Source organism: Rattus norvegicus, chromosome 11 (genome assembly GCF_036323735.1).
Source record: "Rattus norvegicus strain BN/NHsdMcwi chromosome 11, GRCr8, whole genome shotgun sequence".
NCBI classification, from domain to species: domain Eukaryota; kingdom Metazoa; phylum Chordata; class Mammalia; order Rodentia; family Muridae; genus Rattus; species Rattus norvegicus.
In genome coordinates, this window is record NC_086029.1 from 57,232,220 (window position 1) to 57,251,603 (window position 19,384).

At 40.4% G+C, this 19,384-nt stretch overlaps 1 protein-coding gene across 6 annotated transcripts in view; it reads left to right on the forward strand.

Moving 5' to 3' along the window:
* Positions 1 to 19,384, forward strand: part of Tmem45a (transmembrane protein 45A) — an 86,945-nt gene that overhangs the window by 50,534 nt on the left and 17,027 nt on the right. Inside the window, exon 1 of one of the 6 annotated variants that reach the window (XM_039087885.2) lies at positions 6,126 to 6,354. The exons of 4 other annotated variants lie outside the window; for them this stretch is intronic. The gene's annotated coding sequence lies outside the window, so the exon portion shown is untranslated. Of the gene's footprint in view, positions 1 to 6,125; positions 6,355 to 19,384 lie in introns of those variants that run through there. One more of the 6 variants, XM_063270228.1, reaches the window with a different exon arrangement.

Genomic DNA, 19,384 nt, shown 5'->3' on the forward strand with positions numbered 1-19,384 from the left:
ATACCGGTTTGTTGCATCATCTAGATTCCAATGACTGCGTTCCCATGATATTATTGAACATCCTCCTTTGTCTTTGGATTTCTGATAGATTGGTTATCACATATATAGTCCAGTCACACTCAGAATTGCTTTTTGCAGGAATGTTTTAGGAGTATCTTGCTAGATTGTTCCTCATCTGTCTGTTTGGGTTTATTAAGATTGACCAAATCTATTAATTTAATTTGGGATTTACAGGATTTAAATTCTATATTTTTCTCATTTGTTAATTGCTATATATCCCATAAGGAGTATTTTGCCTTTATTAGCTATTTAGGCACAATTTTGGAGTCTACTGCTGTTCATGCCTTTGTTTTGTGTTGGACGTCTGCCAAACAGAATGCCGTACTTCTGCATTGGCATCTCTAAAATGCCTATGTATTTCATTAGGGTATATGTATGTATGTTTATATATATTAGATAGATTTACCTATCTATATCTATATATCTAATCTATATATCGATATATGGCTTGTAGATGACATCCGTGTGTTCTTGGAGTTCAGCCCATAGTCCAAGTTGGAATTCTAGTTTATATTCAGGATCATGATGGAGACAAACGATCTGTTTTAATTCTCAAGGCTAATGGAGAATGGAGATGGCATATTCACAAATAAACTTTAAGAAGGTTTTAGTTTGAATAGAGAAAACTGGGTGCTTTAGTTAAGGGTTCTATTGCTGTGAAGAGACACCATGGCCGAGGCAACTCTTATAGAGGCAAACATTTATTTGGGGCTGGCTTACAGGTTCAGAGGTTTGGCCCATTGTCATCATGGTGGGAAGCATAACAGAATTTGGGGATCTGCAGACAGCACTGGGCAGAGCCTGAGTATGGGAGGCCTCAAAACCTTTCTATACAGTGACACACATCCTTTAACAAGACCACACCTTCTAAAAGCGCCACACCTATGGCCAATCATTTAAACACATGAATTTATGGGGTCAAACCTATTCTAACAACCACACTAAGTTGTTTCACATTATAAAAATATACATTATTTATACATACATACATACATACACACACACACACACACACACACACACACACACACGCACGCACACACTGGACCAAAAGGAACACCCAGTATAGTTTACTCTGGTTTGAATGTTCCTTCACCATAATGCATTGCGCTGGTAAGAGAGGCAGAAACTTTAAGAGGTAGTTAGACTATGCCCTCATTAACAGATTAAAGCCAATACTGTGGGCATGGTTAGCTACCATTAGCTTGCCATATGCTTGCCCTGTGCTTAGTGACTTGCTGGTGACTGCTTGCCTTTCTTTCGTGTCGTAGCAGAGCATGTTGGCATGGACAGATTTTGCTCCTTGCCTCTGAAAATTCTTATCTCAAGTCCCAAAACCCAAGTAAATTCTTTCATTATAATTTTTGCACTCTCAGGTATTCTATGAACAATGATGGTGTCATACGCATGCTTGTAAGGTGGTTTGTTTTAATAAGCACTGTTTCTGTTACATTTGATATGTGCTAGTTTAGTTGATTTGTGTTGATTTTGGAATTATGGTTAATTTTAGTCAGTAAATTTCTTTTTTTTTTCCTAGGTCACCAAATACTTTAATTACCTAAGAAAGTCCACATCTATATGTAGAATGAAAGTTTTTAAAAAGAAAAAAAGATTTATAATCTTAGTTTAAGCCAACATGCCAACTCTGATTTGACTCCCTTTGCAGGAAGTCTGCATGTGACACATTTGAGAAATGCTGTTGTCCCATTACAGCTTCTACACGTATCAGCTGACCACTGCCTTGTGGCTCTGATGTATCTGGAGTCCAGTGGTGTATGCTAGAGGGAAACTCCAAAAAAGAGCTGCGTTAGTGGAGGAGCCCTTGGGCTTCCTTCTTCCCTTACATCATCCCAAGCCATGGAACAGGAGGGTCTCTTCTTCTGGGGTTTTCATGGGAGTCTTATGAGAGTCAGTGAATAGAGGCCAGACCTGTATGTTAACAAAAGAATTTTTGAAAAGATTAAAACACACACACACACACACACACACACAGAGAGAGAGAGAGAGAGAGAGAGAGAGCGCACAACAATGAGTAGCATACAGTCTACATCCACAAATGTGAAACAGCTGTCTCCAACTTTAAAATGGTGTTTCAGTTGGTAAGAACAAATGTGCTTAGATACCAATGCTAATAAAGGGGCCTGGGTGGTTTTAATTTCAATGAGTATTGGAGATTTCAAAATGGAAAACCATAAGGAAAGGATAGGTGGGAGGGCAGAAAGTGAAAGTAAAAAGGAAGGAAAGGAGGAAGGAAGGAAAGAAGGGAGGGGGGAGGAGGGAGGGAGAAAAAAAGAAGAAAAATAAAAGGTTTATTTCTGCAGTTTATCCCAGAAATCCAGATTTGATTGTTTCAGAGCAGGAACTGTTATACTCAGGATTGTTGTGCTTTCTTGATGCTTTGTACACGCAGTGTGGCTCAGGATCACCACCACCCTTGCTGCCAAACCTTGATCACTATCAGAACAGCCACACATCCCACATACTTTTCCACTTGCAGCTACAGGCCTGTTTTCTTCTTCCTTCTGATATTATTTACATTTCGGTATGAGGGGAACTCCCAAGCTCTGTGTCCCAAATCTACACTTCCCCTCCCCCATCACATGGGGGTGAGTCCTTCTGAAGGCAGGCTGGATTCAAGAAGGTCTAGCCTTTTTCTTAGTAGCCACAGCAATGCCCTGGTTTCCCATCTGAGGAAAGTTAGGTTTCTCTCTGGAAAGATCTGAGGAGTTTGAAGGTAAAACAGGTTCTTATGGCAGTGAGTTAAGAACTTTACTTCCTTCTGTCTTTCTTTATCTTTGGATTTATGAAGTCATTTTGCTAATATCAACACTTAGGAGGAAGTAAGGCAACATTAAATAATGTTTACCAAGCCATATGAAAATGCTGGAACGGTCTTGATTCCAGAATTTGGGCTTCAACAAGTCCCCTTGGAAAACCTTGAAAATGGTCATCCTGAGCCCAACCAGCCTAATTGAAAAGAATTTGTGAAGATTGGGACCCTGACATTGTAGTTTTGCTTCATTCTTGAGTATTTTGTATAGGTACCCAGTGAAATATAGTTATGTATCATTTTAGTGAAGTTTTCAAGGGTCCCTAACAGGCAACTTGTGTTAAGGACCGGATGACAATCTTATGTTCCCTCACATAATTTGAAATCTAGTAATCTGTAGAAGCTTCTATTCCTGCTCTCCTCTCCCCTAGCTTTGGTCAGTTTTGAAGTAGCTTGGTTTTATGATTGTCACATATCCTTGTGACAGGTCTTAAAGGCATGATAGGAAGATGAACAATGGCCTTCAGATGAGATGAGGCATCCTAACTTCTAGAAACCAGGCATAGGTTACTCTGTTTGGGAGACAGGATCTTACAGGTGTGATTAAAGCTTAGAGAGATCACCTGATACCCAGTAGGTCCAATGTAATCACATGATCCTCATAAGACAGCAGCAAGAGGATGAGATCTGTGGAGAATAGAGGTCAGGATCAGGGTCATAGGTTTGAAGATGCTATTCTGCTGGCCTGAAGTGTAGGCATACAGGAAGATGCTATTCTGCTGGCCTGAAGTGTAGGCATACAGGGAGATGCTATTCTGCTGGCTAGCAGAGCAGGCCTTCAAGAAGTCTCCAAAGAAAGAGAAAAGGTAAGGAAAATGATTCTCCCCTAGGGCCTTCAGAGGGGGCCTAGCCTAGCCAATCCTATAACTCTGCCTTTGAGGCCCATCCAGACTTCTGAGTCTCAGAGGGGCAAGACAGTAAACATGAGCTGTAACCTGTTAAATCAGGTATAGAAAGCGCTACTGTGTTCGTAGAAAGTATCCAAGAGCCCTGGGTTCCTTGTCTTCGACTAGGATTAGCTCTGGGTTGTTGAGATAAAGTATCAGACATCTGTAAACTCAGCAGCTGCTTTGAGGGCCAGGGCTGGATGACTAACCTCTTCCCATTTATAAATGTAACCCCCACCATAGGCTCCATCCTTTCACACAGCTGAGTTCAGTTCATACCTTCCAAGAGGAGCCAAAGACTCAGTTCCTCAAGCTCAGCCTGTGCTCTTTTGCTGCCTGCATTATGTTAGCCCTACTGGGAATGATCTTGGTTACCTTGTCATAGACATTTGTCAAAAAGTACTTCTGGAAAATAGAAATAAAACAAGTTTCCTATTGCAGAGACTCAAGGCCCATTATTTACTTGAATCTCTACCCCACCTCTGTGCCAGCCAGAACTGAACATTGCCCACAACACCACATGGGCTTCAGACTTTGACTATAGGGTCTATTAATTTTCTTTTACTAAATTTGAACATGAAGCCCCCAACTCCATGCCTTTAAGATAGACCTACATCAGGATGCCCAATAGCACATTGCTTTAAGGAACCTCTATATGATTGTAGTTAGTGCAAATTTAATTACCAGAGATGACAGCCATTCATGAGGCACTGATATGATGTATGTTATATTTAGTTCAGATGGCTCACCCTCATCCTTAATTGTAATATTAAACCACAAAGATTTCTGGGTGAAATAGTTCTCACTGGAATTGAAGAAACACTCTTCCAAGTGTGTTAGTTTGTTCAATTCATTTTGATGGTATGTGTTTTATATTCTGGTAATAGGTACACCCATTCTTGGTTGACTTCCTTTAATATAGTAATTGATTGTTGCATCTGTGACCGTTTTTCTCCTGAGAAAATATCTTGGTGTTAATAGGGTTTGAACAAGGATTTCCTAGACCAGACTTCCTTAGTTGGGAAACGAACCATGATTTTTCTTTCCAGGGGATATTATCAATATGTAAAGCTATTTTTTGGTTGTCAGAACTAAGAAAGTGTGCTGGTCACATCTAGTATGTATAGACAGGAAACCCTCTCAACATAACAATAATTCATTAGGAAGGAGAACATCCCTCTGCCACAGCAAAGGACGAACCAGTTTGACACATCAATAATTTTGCTGCTGAGTTCTGTCCTAGACTAATGATTTGTAATCTTTACTGTGCACATGAGTCACCTGGGGATCTGGTTCAAATGAGGACGAGCAATGCTAGGACTGGGGAGGGACACAATAGCCTGCTCCTCTGACAACGCCCATGTGGTGCAGGCCCTCGTAGGAAGGACTTCACTGTATTAGTGTTCTACTCGCTTTCTTACTCTATTAGGAGTCTGTCTCATGTCATAACTAGGACTAGTACTGGTGCACTAACGATTTATAGTGAATATTTTTGACAGCGTGGCTAGGTAGACAAAGGGACGAGGGTGTAAGTGGATATGCAGACAGACAAAAGCCCCAGTTTCCACCACAGCCACTTCTCAAAGAACCCTCAGAGGCACTTTTCTGATGAAAATGAAACTTTGCTCTCTGGAAACTCAGGAATATGTCAAAATCCATGCCCGGAGCATAGCAGCCGTAAATAAGCTTCAAACAAAAGTAACTGAAGGATGAGACCATGTCTGTGTGGGATTTGTCTCTTAGGCTGCTGTTCTGAGAATTGGGTGTGGAAGATCTGAACAGAAATGGTGTGAGGACAGAGGATGCCAAGCGGGCAGGTAAAGAGTCATCAAGAATGACAAGCCTACGGGGAAAGATATCAAGATGTTCTCTTTAGATGTGTCAAGGACATATGAACGTTCCTGTAGGTTTTCAACAGCCCCCTGCGGTTTCAATTTCTCCATCATACGTGCTGCTGTACAAACAAACGTTCACCACACTGGTGATTTGGGTGTGCTCTTATTTATCTATCTTTAAAGTAAATTAGTTTTGTGATACTAGATGTCTGTGACTCTGCCATAAACCAGAAGCAGTCACTTTCTTTTCTGTGTTCATAGTGAGTAATATAATCGTACTTCGGAAGCCACATCTCCATGGTAACATTTCCAAGGCTGATGAAGATACCATAACATTACTGGGACCTGCAAGGGATTCAGACACACCTTAATGCAAGGTTAACTGAAAGTGAGATTTATGTTGTCTCTAGAATATGTTACAGAAGCCCTTGAGGGGAAACCATTTTCTTGGATGTTTTCAATAGAAACTAAACTTTTGTATTATGGGGTGATCTAAGGATCTGTCTTTACTGAATTAGCCAACTTTCAGTTCCTACCATGCTGTTCAACGTGTTCTATCTTCTATTATCTGACTCTAAAATAGATTTTCATTTTGAGTGCGTGCACAGTGGAAACCAAATTGAAGGCAAAGACGGTATAAAAAGGAACATCCTCAACTAGATTCAAGATATCCAAGCGAGCCTGCAGCTGATGCAATAGAGACTCACCCTTAACGGTCAAAAACCAGATACCTTATACTAAGGTTTGTGCACAAGGCTCTACCTTGCTCTACTGAATTTAATAGGTTACACCATAAGACAGGAATCAAAAGACAAGCACAATAGAATCAACAGAAGGGAGGAAGGAAAAGAGAGGAAAGGGGGGAGTAAGGGAAGGAAAGGGGGAGAGAGAAATCCATACATTTAATAAAATATACATGATGTGCATGAGGAAAAGTAATATCTGAGAAGAAATCAAGAATATACATAAAGGGAAAGATAATTATATTTTCATAATTGAAATGATGAGTATTGTTCAAATGTCAGTTTTTTCCAACTTGCTCTTTTAGGGTATCTACAATTCTAATACTCTGAGGAAATCACTGTGAGGAAATGACACTGATTTTAAAGTTTATACACAAAGAAAAATGCCCACCCCCAATAGCAAAACCAGTCTCAAAGGAGAACAGAGGCACACATATACTACTGAGCTCAAAGCAGCATTGTAAGGGGTGGGGGTCGAGTTCAGTGGCAGCATGCTTGTTTAGCAATTATAAAGGCCTTAGGTTTAATTCAGAGTACCAAGGGTGCAGGGAATGAAGCATAAAGAAAACACCAGACAGTGTAGTTGTGAAAGAACAAATACGTATCAGAACAGAAAGCTGGACAGTAGTGGGCGACTTCATCAAGAGTGAAAGAGACTAGACAGGGTGAGACCCCCTCAAGAGGCACTGAAAATGAGTACTTTTATTTCTTTTATTTAAAAGAAAGAAACCTCCTCAACAATAAAAGGACTTCTGGGGGAATAACTATCCCTGAATTCAAGCAGTATTACAGAGCAATATTGATAAAAACTGCATGGTATTGGTACAGAGACAGACAAATAGACCAGTGGAATAGAATTGAAGACCCAGAAATGAACCCACACACCTATGGTCACTTGATTTTTGACAAAGGAGCCAAAACCATCCAATGGGAAAAAGATAGCATTTTCAGCAAATGGTGCTGGTTCAAGCATGTAGAAGAATACAGATAAATCCATGCTTATCACCCTGTACAAAGCTCAAGTCCAAGTGAATCAAGGACCTCCACATTAAACCAGATACATTCAAACTAATAGAAGAAAAAGTGGGGAAGCATCTTGAACACATAGGCACTGGAAAATTTTCCTGAACAAAACACCAATTCTAAGATCAAGAATTGACAAATGGGATCTCATAAAACTGCAAAGCTTCTGTAAGAAAAAGGACACTGTTGTTAGGACAAAATGACAACCAACAAATTGGGAAAAGATCTTTACCAATCCTACAACAGATAGAGGCCTTATATCCAAAATATACAAAGAACTCATGAAGTTAGACTGCAGGGAGACAATAACCCTATTAAAAATGGGGTTCAGAGCTAAACAAAGAATTCACAGCTGAGGAATGCCGAATGGCTGAGAAACACCTAAAGAAATGTTCAACATCTTTAGTCATAAGGGAAATGTAAATCAAAACAATCCTGAGATTTCACCTCACACCAGTGAGAATGGCTAAGTTCAAAAACTCAGGTGACAGCAGATGCTGGCGAGGATGCGGAGAAAGAGGAACACTCCTCCATTGTTGGTGGGATTGCAGACTGGTACAACCATTCTGGAAATCAGTCTGGAGGTTCCTCAGAAAATTGGACATTCCACTACCTGAGGACCCAGCTATACCTTTCTTGGGCATATACCCAAAAGATGCCCCAACATATAAAAAAGTCACGTGCTCCACTATGTTCATCGCAGTCTTATTTATTTATTTATTTATTTATTTATTTATTTATTTATTTATTTATTTATTTTTAAACATTTTTTTTATTAACTTGAGTATTTCTTATATACATTTCAAGTGTTATTCCCTTTCCCGGTATCCGGGCAAACATCCCCCTCCCCCCTCCCCTTCCTTATGGGTGTTCCCCTCCCAACCCTCCCCCCATTGCCGCCCTCCCCCCACCAGTCTAGTTCACTGGGGGTTCAGTCTTAGCAGGACCCAGGGCTTCCCCTTCCACTGGTGCTCTTACTAGGATATGCATTGCTACCTATGAGGTCAGAGTCCAGGGTCAGTCCATGTATAGTCTTTGGGTAGGGGCTTAGTCCCTGGAAGCTCTGGTTGCTTGGCATTGTTGTACATATGGAGTCTCGAGCCCCTTCAAGCTCTTCCAGTTCTTTCTCTGATTCCTTCAACGGGGGTCCTATTCTCAGTTCAGTGGTTTGCTGCTGGCATTCGCCTCTGTATTTGCTGTATTCTGGCTGTGTCTCTTAGGAGCGATCTACATCCGGCTCCTGTCGGTCTGCACTTCTTTGCTTCATCCATCTTGTCTAATTGGGTGCAGCCTTATTTATAATAGCCAGAAGCTGGAAAGAACCCAGATGCCCTTCAACAGAGGAATGGATACAGAAAATGTGGTACATCTACACAATGGAGTATTACTCAACTATCAAAAGCAATGACTTTATGAAATTCATAGGCAAATGGATGGAACTGGAAAATATCATCCTGAATGAGGTAACCCAATCACAGAAAAACACACATGGTATGCACTCATTGATAAGTGGCTATTAGCCCAAATGCTTGAATTACCCTAGATGCACAGAACACATGAAACTCAAGAAGGATGACCAAAATGCGAATGCTTCACTCCTTCATTAAAAGAGGAACAAAGAATACCCTTGGCAGGGAAGAGAGAGGCAAAGATTAAAACAGAGACTGAAGGAACACCCATTCAGAGCCTGCCCCACATGTGGCCCATACATATACAGCCACCAAACTAGATAAGATAGATGAAGCAAAGAAGTGCAGGCAGACAGGAGCCGGATGTAGATCGCTCCTGAGAGACACAGCCAGAATACAGCAAATACAGAGGCGAATGCCAGCAGCAAACCACTGAACTGAGAATAGGACCCCCGTTGAAGGAATCAGAGAAAGAACTGGAAGAGCTTGAAGGGGCTCGAGACCCCATATGAACAACAATGCCAAGCAACCAGAGCTTCCAGGGACTAAGCCACTACCTAAAGACTATACATGGACTGACCCTGGACTCTGACCCCATAGGTAGCAATGAATATCCTAGTAAGATCACCAGTGGAAGGGGAAGCCCTGGGTCCTGCTAAGACTGAACCCCCAGTGAACTAGACTGGTGGGGGGAGGGCGGCAATGGGGGGAGGGTTGGGAGGGGAACACCCATAAAGAAGGGGAGGGGGAGGGGGATGTTTGCCCGGATACCGGGAAAGGGAATAACACTCGAAATGTATATAAGAAATACTCAAGTTAATAAAGATGAAAAAGAAAGAAAGAAAGAGAGAAAGAAAGAAAGAAAGAAAGAGAGAGAGAAAGAAAGAAGGAAGGAAACCTTAAGCAAATAATATGGACTGTGAGTTCTGTAGCTAGTGGAAGTGTTTGCCCTACTGTTTTGTGCTTTTCACTTACAAAAAAAAAATTACTAGACTATTCTAAAGCAGTTTTACGTTTGTAGAAAGCTATGCAGAAATGACCCTCTACACATCGTCCTCACTAAAGTCTTGCAGTTGTGTGGTGCATTTTTGCAATGAACTGACAATTGTGTGTTGTTGTATATGTAACAGTGCAGTTTTTGTTTTTAAGTTCTTTGACCTTTGAGGGATGTGTAGTGTCATGTATCCACAACTACAGTATATTATAATGATATTTAATAAACATAAATAGCACATCTATTTATTCGCCCCTTTTCCTTCTGATGTAATGGCAACCGCTGACCTCTTTACTACACCCACAGGCTTATCTTTTCCCAACAATCACATTGGTAGACTGATAAAAATCTGTAGTTTTTCACACTGGCAGCTTCAATTAATTATATGCATTTATGTCCATGTCTTCTTTTTTTCTTTCTTTTCGAAAATTTAATTTATAAATTAGCCACACCAAGAGGGTAAAGTAATAACTGATGAAATAGTTATACCAATATATGCAATAAAATCACTTAAAATTATGAATTGTTGGCTTCTGGAACTTTGTATAAAATCTTCTGAGATTGCAGTTGACTGAAGATATCTTGCGCTACAGAAACTAGAACCTGTAATGGGAGAGACTGCCCTCAAAGGTTAGGCTTTTAAGACTGAGTGGCAGCCTCCAGAGATTTGGACAGCTGGGCCAATAAAATTATTCTTTTAAATTTAGAGAGCACTTTTTATTTGTTATTTGTTTGTTTGAGACAGGATCTTTCTATGCAGTCCTGGCTGTTCTAGAGCTTGCTGTGAGCCAGGTTTACCTTTAATTCACAAATATGCACCACTACCACCCCTATGACTGTGTTTTAAAAATCGAAATATTTGGGACCGTCCCACAGGCCTTCTTTTTTTGTTGTTGTTTTGGTGAGACAGGATCTTGGCAGGGGAGATTGCTTCACACATAAAGTGCTGGCCAAGCAAATATGAGAAGTCTGAAGCCCCAGAAGTCATAACGAAGGGTGCTGTAGCAGGCATGGGTAGTCCCAGTATTCCCGCAGAGAGATAGGAGGCCGAGACAGAACTATCCGAGACACTCGCAGGCCATCTCCCTACCCAAAGTCCTGGGTCTCCATTCTCTTGCCTTCATTTTCTCCACTTGTGATCACAGAACAAGTCACAGCTGTAGAAGGGAGGGAGGAATTACAAAAGGAAAGACTTCATGGAGGAAGTGGTAGAGACCGAGGGAAGGACCTTCTAGTAGGAACTGACGATACAGATATACTCATTGTTTGGTTTCTTTGGGTCTCTTCTTTGTGCCATGCATTCCTTAGGTCCTGAATAACAGTAGCATTGTACTTTACTTCACAAAGGCTCAAATACCAAGGTCAGGCAACCAAAGCTGTCCTCTGACACCTGAAGGCTTAGTTCTGATCACTGAATAATGCTGAATCATCAGTACCTATGTACTGCTTTTCTTACGCATTTGCGCAACGAAAGACATCAAGTTAGTCTTGAGGTGTTGGCAGTCATGAACAAAACAGTTAATAACATTCATGTGTAGGTTTTCAAGTGGATAAAAACTCCCAATTTATTTAAGTAAACGTTGTAAGCACAAATCTGGATCATACAAGGGAGAAGCTGCCAATCTGTCTTCGGAAGCAGCTGTGTGGTTTGAGAGATTCTTCACAGCCTCGACAGTATTTTACGTTGTTAGCATTTTGGATTAGCGTTTTTTAAAAATAAGTGCATGCTAGCATAACGCTGCTGTTCTCCTTTGTAACCTCCCGTTGAGCATCTTTTTTACATGTTAATTTGTGATCCGTATGCTTTCTTTGATGAAATGAATGTTCAGATATTGCCCAGTTTTGTTGAATCCCAAGTTTCTTTAAATATTTTAGAGACAAAATCTTAGTCAGATTTTTTTTTTTTCAATCGTTTTTCCTCTCTGGCCTACCACCCATTCTTTTAGGAGTTTTGCACAGACAGCGTCTCATTTTAATGACATCTAATCCACCCACCTTTTTGTTTCCTGGATTGTTCTCTTGGTATTTGTATTACTGGAATTGTTTAAAGGAGAAATAGACAGTTCATAATTAGAGGGGGAATACGTTACACTGGATTGAGAGAGAGCTCAGTAGTTCAAACGACCATCTCCGTGCTGCAGAGAGAAAGCCTCAGTACTCGCTCAGTGTAGGGAGGTATGAACCTCAGTGGGAGAAGGATCAGTGATGCAGTCGGAGTGGTCAGCGGAGGCTCTGGCTGAGTTTGTGCTGGACGGATGGAGATGCTGGAGTTGAACACTGCAGGTGACAGCCATAGCAACCCGCACAACTGCTCGGGAAGGATGAAGCTTGTGCTTGCTAATTTCCATTCCAACCTAGAAATAAACCCACAAACTGCTCAGCTGTTTATGAGTGCTACTGGATGCAAAGTGTCCTGAGAAGGACAGCCTTTGCTCGTCATGGTTGAACACTGAAATGAGAGTTATGTCCTAAGACGTAAGTAACCGAGACAAGGGTAACTTCTGTCCTTGTCTCTACTAGATCATGTATTTCCTTGTTTTTTGCTTGTTTCTTTGTATGTCATTTAGTTTGTTACCATATTGTGTATGGAATCTAGGGTCTCAAATACAGATAAGCAAGCACTCTCTGACTGTGCTATATCCCAAGCCCCTTACTTGTTTGTTTATATTTTGGGTCAGGATCTCACTAAGTTTGCCAAGCTGGTCTCTCTAATTCACTCTGTAACTGAACTCAGCTTTGAAAGGCTTTTCTTCTTGTTTTCTTTTTCTTTCTTTCTTTCTTTCTTTCTTTCTTTCTTTCTTTCTCTCTCTCTTTCTTTCTCTCTTTCTTTCTTCCTTCCTTCCTTTCTTTCTTTCCTTCCTTCTTTCTTTCTTTCTTTCTTTCTTTCTTTCTTTCTTTCTTTCTTTCTCTCTTTTCTCCTCTTCCTCCTCTTCTTCCTCCTCCTCCTCTTCTTCTTCTTTTGTGCTGGCTAGTTATTTTGTCAACTTGACACAAACCTAGACATATCTGGGAAGAGGGAATCACAGTTGATGAATTATCTCTACCAGATTGGCCTGTACGCATGTCTGTGAGGCAGTTGTGTTTTGTTTGGTTTGGTTTTAATTAGTGATTGATGTTGTAGGGTCATCCCACTGTGGGAGGTACCACCCCTGGGCAGATGGTCTTGAGTTGTATAAAAAAGCAGGCTGAGCAAGACATAACAAAGCAGTAAGTTTCTCCATGATTCTTGCCTCTGTTCTCCTTCAGTCCCTGCCCTTGATTTCCCTCAGTAATCAACTATGACTGAGATGTATAAGCTAAGTAATACTTCCTTTCCAAGTGGCTTTTGGTCCTGGAGTTTATTATAGTAATAGAAAACAAACCAGAACATTTTGGGTTCTTTGTTTTTTATTACTACTGTTGGGGTTTCGGGTTTGGGGGAGGGGGCGGGGTTAGGGAGAGGAGGTTGAATGTATAACCTTATGCATGCTGAGCATGCGCTCTACCATTGACTCATGCAATCTAGTCTTACCTGCCTTGTTTGTTCGTTTGCTTGCTTTACATTCTGTTCTGAGAAAGGATCTTGCTAAGGATCTGCCACTGAATTTACAACTTTCCTGCTTCAGCCTCCTACATAGCTGAAATCTCAAGTCTGAGCTAAAAGCTAGGGCAAGTTGATTTTCCTATATATATCTGTGCAGGGAAATGCATTTGCTATTTGCTCCATGTTGAACTCGTCTGTAAACAGAAGTAAGTGTGAGAAAGGTATGTGAGCATTGTGGGGGTGGGTAGGACCGGGTAGATATGGAAATTATATTAACTTTTCTAAAGGCTAAGCATCTCACAGTAAGATAAATGAGTCTTAATTTGACTTCATCACTATTTACACCAGGGAGAGAAGAGTATATTGTCTTTATTTTTCCTAAGAATTGGCACAGTTGAGTAATCTAAACATAATTACTCAGTCTTTGGAAACATTGGTATTTGATCCTAAGATCAGATTAGGTAGCTGTTAGAACTCATTGAGTAATTCTCTGTTACTCTTAAAATATTTTACTGTGTTTATTTGTGTGTGGGTGTCTGTCTGTGTGTGGGTGTGCCACAGTGCGTGTGTGCATCCTGGAGAACAACCTGCAAGGCTCAGTTCTTTTCACTCACCTTGTGGGTATCAGGAATAAACTCAGGTCGTCAGCCTTGGCAACAGGGACCTTTACCTGCTGAGTAATCTCTCCAGCTCCTTCTCCCCTACTCCCCGCCCTGCCCCATGCAGTAGATAATCAGAAATTATTCTTCTTAATTTGAAGTAACCTTCTACCCACAGACAAGTCTTCATCCTAATTCATCTCTTTTTCCTTCCTCCAAAAGCCTTTAGTAGGATCTATTGAACGCTCTACTGCTATGGGTTCATCTTCAGCAGACTCCACTAATAAGTGAAATCATACTTTATTTTTTTATAATATCTATCCTGCTTCTTGAATCATGAAATCTCATGGGTTCATCCATGTTTTTGTAAGTGACTGGATTATTTTTTCTAGCTGAGTAGTACTTGAGGTGTATATATACACACACATTTTTCATTTTTTATTTTATTTATCTTTTTGGATATGCATGCCAGTATGTACACATAAATGCAAATGCTCATGGAGGACCAAGACAGCCAGATCCCCTGGAAGTGGAATCAAAGGTGGTTATGAGCTGCCTGCTGTGGGTGTTGAGAATTGAACTCTGGTCCTCTTGGAGAGCAATGAGCGCTCTTGGGTCCTGAGCCATCTCTTCAGCCCTGTCTTTATCCATTCATGTGTTGAAGGTTACTTAGGTTGATTTCATGTCTGAGCTACTGGGAACAGGGCAGCAGGTAGCATGAATGAACATGTCTCTTTGACATACTTATTTTTATTTTTACTTTATTTTATTAGTTATATTTGACTTCATTTTACTTCCTTTAAATATACATGTAGCGTGGGATTACTGGATCATATAGCTACGTGGCTTTCTATGATGTCCATGCTAATTTACATTCCTGTCAAGAGTTCATAAGGGTTCTGCTTAGGTCACACTGTGTCAGGATGCTGCCCTTGCCCTGTGTCATCTTGGGTTATTATTCCCTTCATTGCTTTACAATGACTTCTTTGACTATATACTCTTCTAAGATAGAACCTTGTCCCCATTTTAAGTGTGCCAGCTTCTTAATTCTCATATAACCTGTGACCAACCTGTTCGTAAAAAATACAGTTTTTCAGTTCTGCTGTTTCAGCTCTCTGAGGTGAAAGCTGTGCCTATCACCTAGTAGGTACCCTGAACACCTGAGTTGCTATTGTGCAATACAGCCAATGATTAGGCTTAGTGTTCCATATCCTTTGAGCCATAGGTGCTGACCTACAGTAGTTTTTGTTTCTTTATTCCTATAGCTTGAGTGCGTCTGTGACCCAATCCTGACACCTGTGGCAATCTCTTTCTTGAGGCACTGCACATTGGGAGCTGATTTATCATTTTGGAACTTCGAGCACACAATTAAATATTATTGCTATAATTATTTTTTTTGTCTCCTACTTGTTTTTATGTTCCAAAAGAGAGGTTGTGTGACCCACAGAGCAGGTAGCACATGGCTCAGGCTAGGATCGTGGTAGGCGGGAGGTGGAATGTTCACAAGGGTGTGTTTCTTGGCTTTAACTGCACTGTGACACAATGGGAAACTTAACTGCTTGACTTCATGCTGGAATGACAAGCACATAAGATTAGTGTCAAAGCAACGGGAGGAGGCAGCAATAGATATAGAGGCGTTCAGCAACTGCTTTTCCCTTTCGACTCTGGATCCACTTATTTACGTCCTGACTAGAAGACAACTGGGTTGCACTTGACTTTGAGCACGGTGTTAAGGTAAGGATAATTTAAGAAAATTTCTTCAAAACAGTTTACATGAGGGAGATAAAGTGCTAATAGGGAATGATGGTTGATCAAGAAATTTCAAAGCTACATCTGTTTACATCACTTTTTTTTGAATGAGACCAATAAGTGAACTTCAAGAAATAGCTGAGTACGTGTGTGTGTGTGTGTGTGTGTGTGTGTGTGTGTGTATGTGAATTAAAAGTTACAAATGTGCCCCAAAATATGAATCACTAAGACACAAATTCAATATGTTTTTGCTTATGGCTCAAGATAAAATTGTAGTGTATGTTCTGTCTTATAATAATATTTTCTTTATATTGAATCAAGCTGTTTGTGATTCTGCCAAGAAAACTGCTAAATCCTTTACTCTTGGCAGAGTTTCCTCTCTTCATTCTATTCACAGGGCAAGCCTGTGGGTTTGTGTGGCTGTAGCACATGTGCTTTACAATAGAACATTGCTCCTTAGTACCAGAGTTTAAAAATGTATCTTTTGGTGCTGAGTCTCTCTCTCTCTCTCTCCTCTCTCTCTCTCTCTCTCTCTCTCTCTCTCTCTCTCTCTCTCTCTCTCTCTCTCTGTTTGTGTATGTGTGTGTGTGTGCGCGCGCACGTGCACACGCATGTGTGTTAGTACCAATAAAAATTATCTAGTGGGATATGAGGAGGGTGTGAATTTTGTTATTTTTTGTTTGGTAGGTTGGTTGGTTATTTGATGTTACTAAGAATGATAGGTCTCTTTGTATGGGAGAAGAATCTGAATTTTAGAATGATGGAGAGATCTGGAGGGCAGTGATTGAACTTGCAGATAGAAGTGAAGTTCAAGAGGAAGGGTCTTTTTATTTTCTGCCCCTTTGATTACCACTGCTGCCTGGCAAGTTCAACTTTGTGAGTGAGGAAGGAAACCCAATGTTTTTTATAGAAGGTGCTTGTTTTGGGGTTCAGAGCACATCAGACTCTGGTATTGTATTAGGCTTTTACAAGGAATAAGTTACATTAGCAGGGATCTGTAGACCAGAAAACAGAGGACAGGTGGTTTCTATAAGAGAAAAGCCAAGAGATGTATTTGAGGATGTAGGCATTTTCCCTTTCCAACATGAAAGTGAAGTGAAATTTTTCCCATTTTAATCACTAAGAATGACTCTGTGTGTGTGTGTGTGTGTGTGTGTGTGTGTGTGTGTGTGTGTGTGTGTGTGCGCGTGCGCGCGCGCGCGCTGGGTTCTTTTGCTGGGCAAATATCATGATTGCTATGTCTTTATTTTGCTGAGTCTTTTTAAAAACAACAGCATCTGAACCATCAAATTGTTTTAGAATAAAAGGACAGTGGCATTCTGACTGAATTAGGAAGGGCTCATTTCTTTTGCCCTCTGTGATCATGTGATATCCATTAAAACCATTTTGTGACTCCTCGTTTGTTATGTCCCCTATTACAGCCCAGTACTGTGATAGAATGCAAAGGCCCACTTACTCTCATCATGGAGACAAGCCAGAAAGACTATGACCTAGGCTTATACATTCAGAAAGGCCTGGATTTTAAAATTCCCTGTGAACTATTACTCGCTTACTTATATGTTAAGTATATTCAGCAATCCCAAAGCTGGACGTCAGCTATAATATGCCCTTTATCCCCCTCTTTGGGATTACCTTACATTTCCTCATATCCTGGGGCCTCAAGATAATAGAACTGATTTAGGCTCTTAATTTCTGAGCGTTCCTGACATCTTATTACGTAGCAAGTCTTTCATAGCATGGTGATGTCGTTCTATAGATTAAAGAGAAGAACATATCTTCTACAATCACAGAAAGAATTTATTAAAGGGTCAATGCTTTGAGAAAGTAAGAACGGGAGCCATCTCTGCTTGGATGAGACAAGATTTCTCAAGCAGATGGTATTGAAGTGGCTAAGGAGAGTCACCTAAGTTAGGGACAGTGGAGAGTTGATATTAACCCTCCCAGGTGATACTTTTCAACAGTTAAGTTATTTTTAGGGAAATAGTCAAAGTCCAAGATAATTTTCATAATTTTTATTCTGGCAGGTGAGTGAATAGCAGTGAGCGTTGTTAACCAATAGGTAATGAATAAAGATAGTCTCTGACCATGGGCAGATAGACAGAGCTGATTTGTTCTGTTTGGGGCATGTTGAATACGAGATGGCCTTTGAGGCATCAGAGTGGAGATGTTTTGTGATGAAATAATCTTGTTTGTAAGAAGAGCTGAGTGACTCCTACCAATTTAGAGGTTTATAGTGTTTAGATAGTATCTAGGATTTAGAAGGAAATGGCAGAAAACACTTATGACCTCCGCTCTTGAGGAATTTATTTAAATACCATAGAAGATCCCAGGAACTCTTTGACATTTATGCTTGCCAAAATAATTCTGTAGAATGCTTCTTGTTTTTTTGTAGTCAGTATTCGAGAAGAGGTAGATATTCATGCTAACTTTTAATTTTTGTTCACTTAAATTTTATTTTTGAGATTATTATAGAATCACAGCATTTCTCCTTTCCACTTGCTACCTCCAAGCTCTTCCAAATACCCCTCTCCACTCTCCTTCAAATTCATGGCTTCTGTCTTTCACTAATTGTTGTTATGTGCATGTGTGTATATGTATAACCTGTTCGGTCCATATAATGTTTCTTGTGCGTATGCTTTCAGGGTTAATCATTTGGTACTGAACAACCAATTTCTGTGCTCTTCTCTGGGGACCTCATCTACCCTGCTCCCAGCTTTACTTCGTTGCCTCTGGGTCTCTGAGTAGGACTGAGGCCCTGTGGACTCTATCACTTCTGCATGTCCATTGGTTTGTCTCTGTTCAGTGCACTTTTGAGAAGTCCTTCATTCTTTTTTACCTGTCACTTCTCTTTACCTTTTTATTTTGTTTTGTTTTGCATCACTTTCTTTTTAGTATAGGGGTTCTCCACCTTCCTAATGCTGTTGGCCCTTTAATATAGTTCTTTATGTTGTTGTGACCCCCACCACCATGAAATTATTTTTGTTGCTACTTCATAACTATAATTTTACTACTGTAATGTAAATATCTGATATTTCAGATGGTCTTAGGTGACTCCAGTGAATAGATCACTTGACCCCCAACCTCAGGTTGAGAACCACTGTGCTACTCATTTGCAGTAAAGGATAGTACAGGCTGTTTAATAGTTATGTGGAGTAATTGCTTAGAAGTGGGTACTATTATTGGTCCCACTTTACAAAGGTAGAAACTCAGACACTGAAAGGTTAAGTAACTTACCCAAAGCCACAAAGGTAACAGGTGATAAAGAGGTCTTCAGACCTACCCTCATTTTTAAAACTTTAGACTTAGTTTTAGTTGTTACTGGGGGAGACCGGTGTGTGGAGGGTGTGCCATGATGCATCTGTGGGTCTGCGGACAGCTTTGTGAAAGCTGTCCCATGCAGTACTGTAGAATCACCAGGGTTCTAGGATCCAACTCATGTTGGCAGGCTTGTGTAGCACATGCTTTGCCCCTTAGCCACAGAGTCCTGCTGTCCCTCCATGTTCACCCATTATTTTCAATAAATACATTACTGGTTATTTGAAATCTGTACTTTTAATGTCTGCGTAACTTCCTGAAGCATTTTCTTAGTTCTTTGACTTATGTATTGTTTTTATTTGTTCTTAAATTTCAAAACTTTTAGTTTTAATCCAGAATCTTAAATGTTCTAGGAACTCCTACAAACAAGTTTATTATATTAAGGAGGAACAAAATGTTTCAAGATCCTTAAATGAT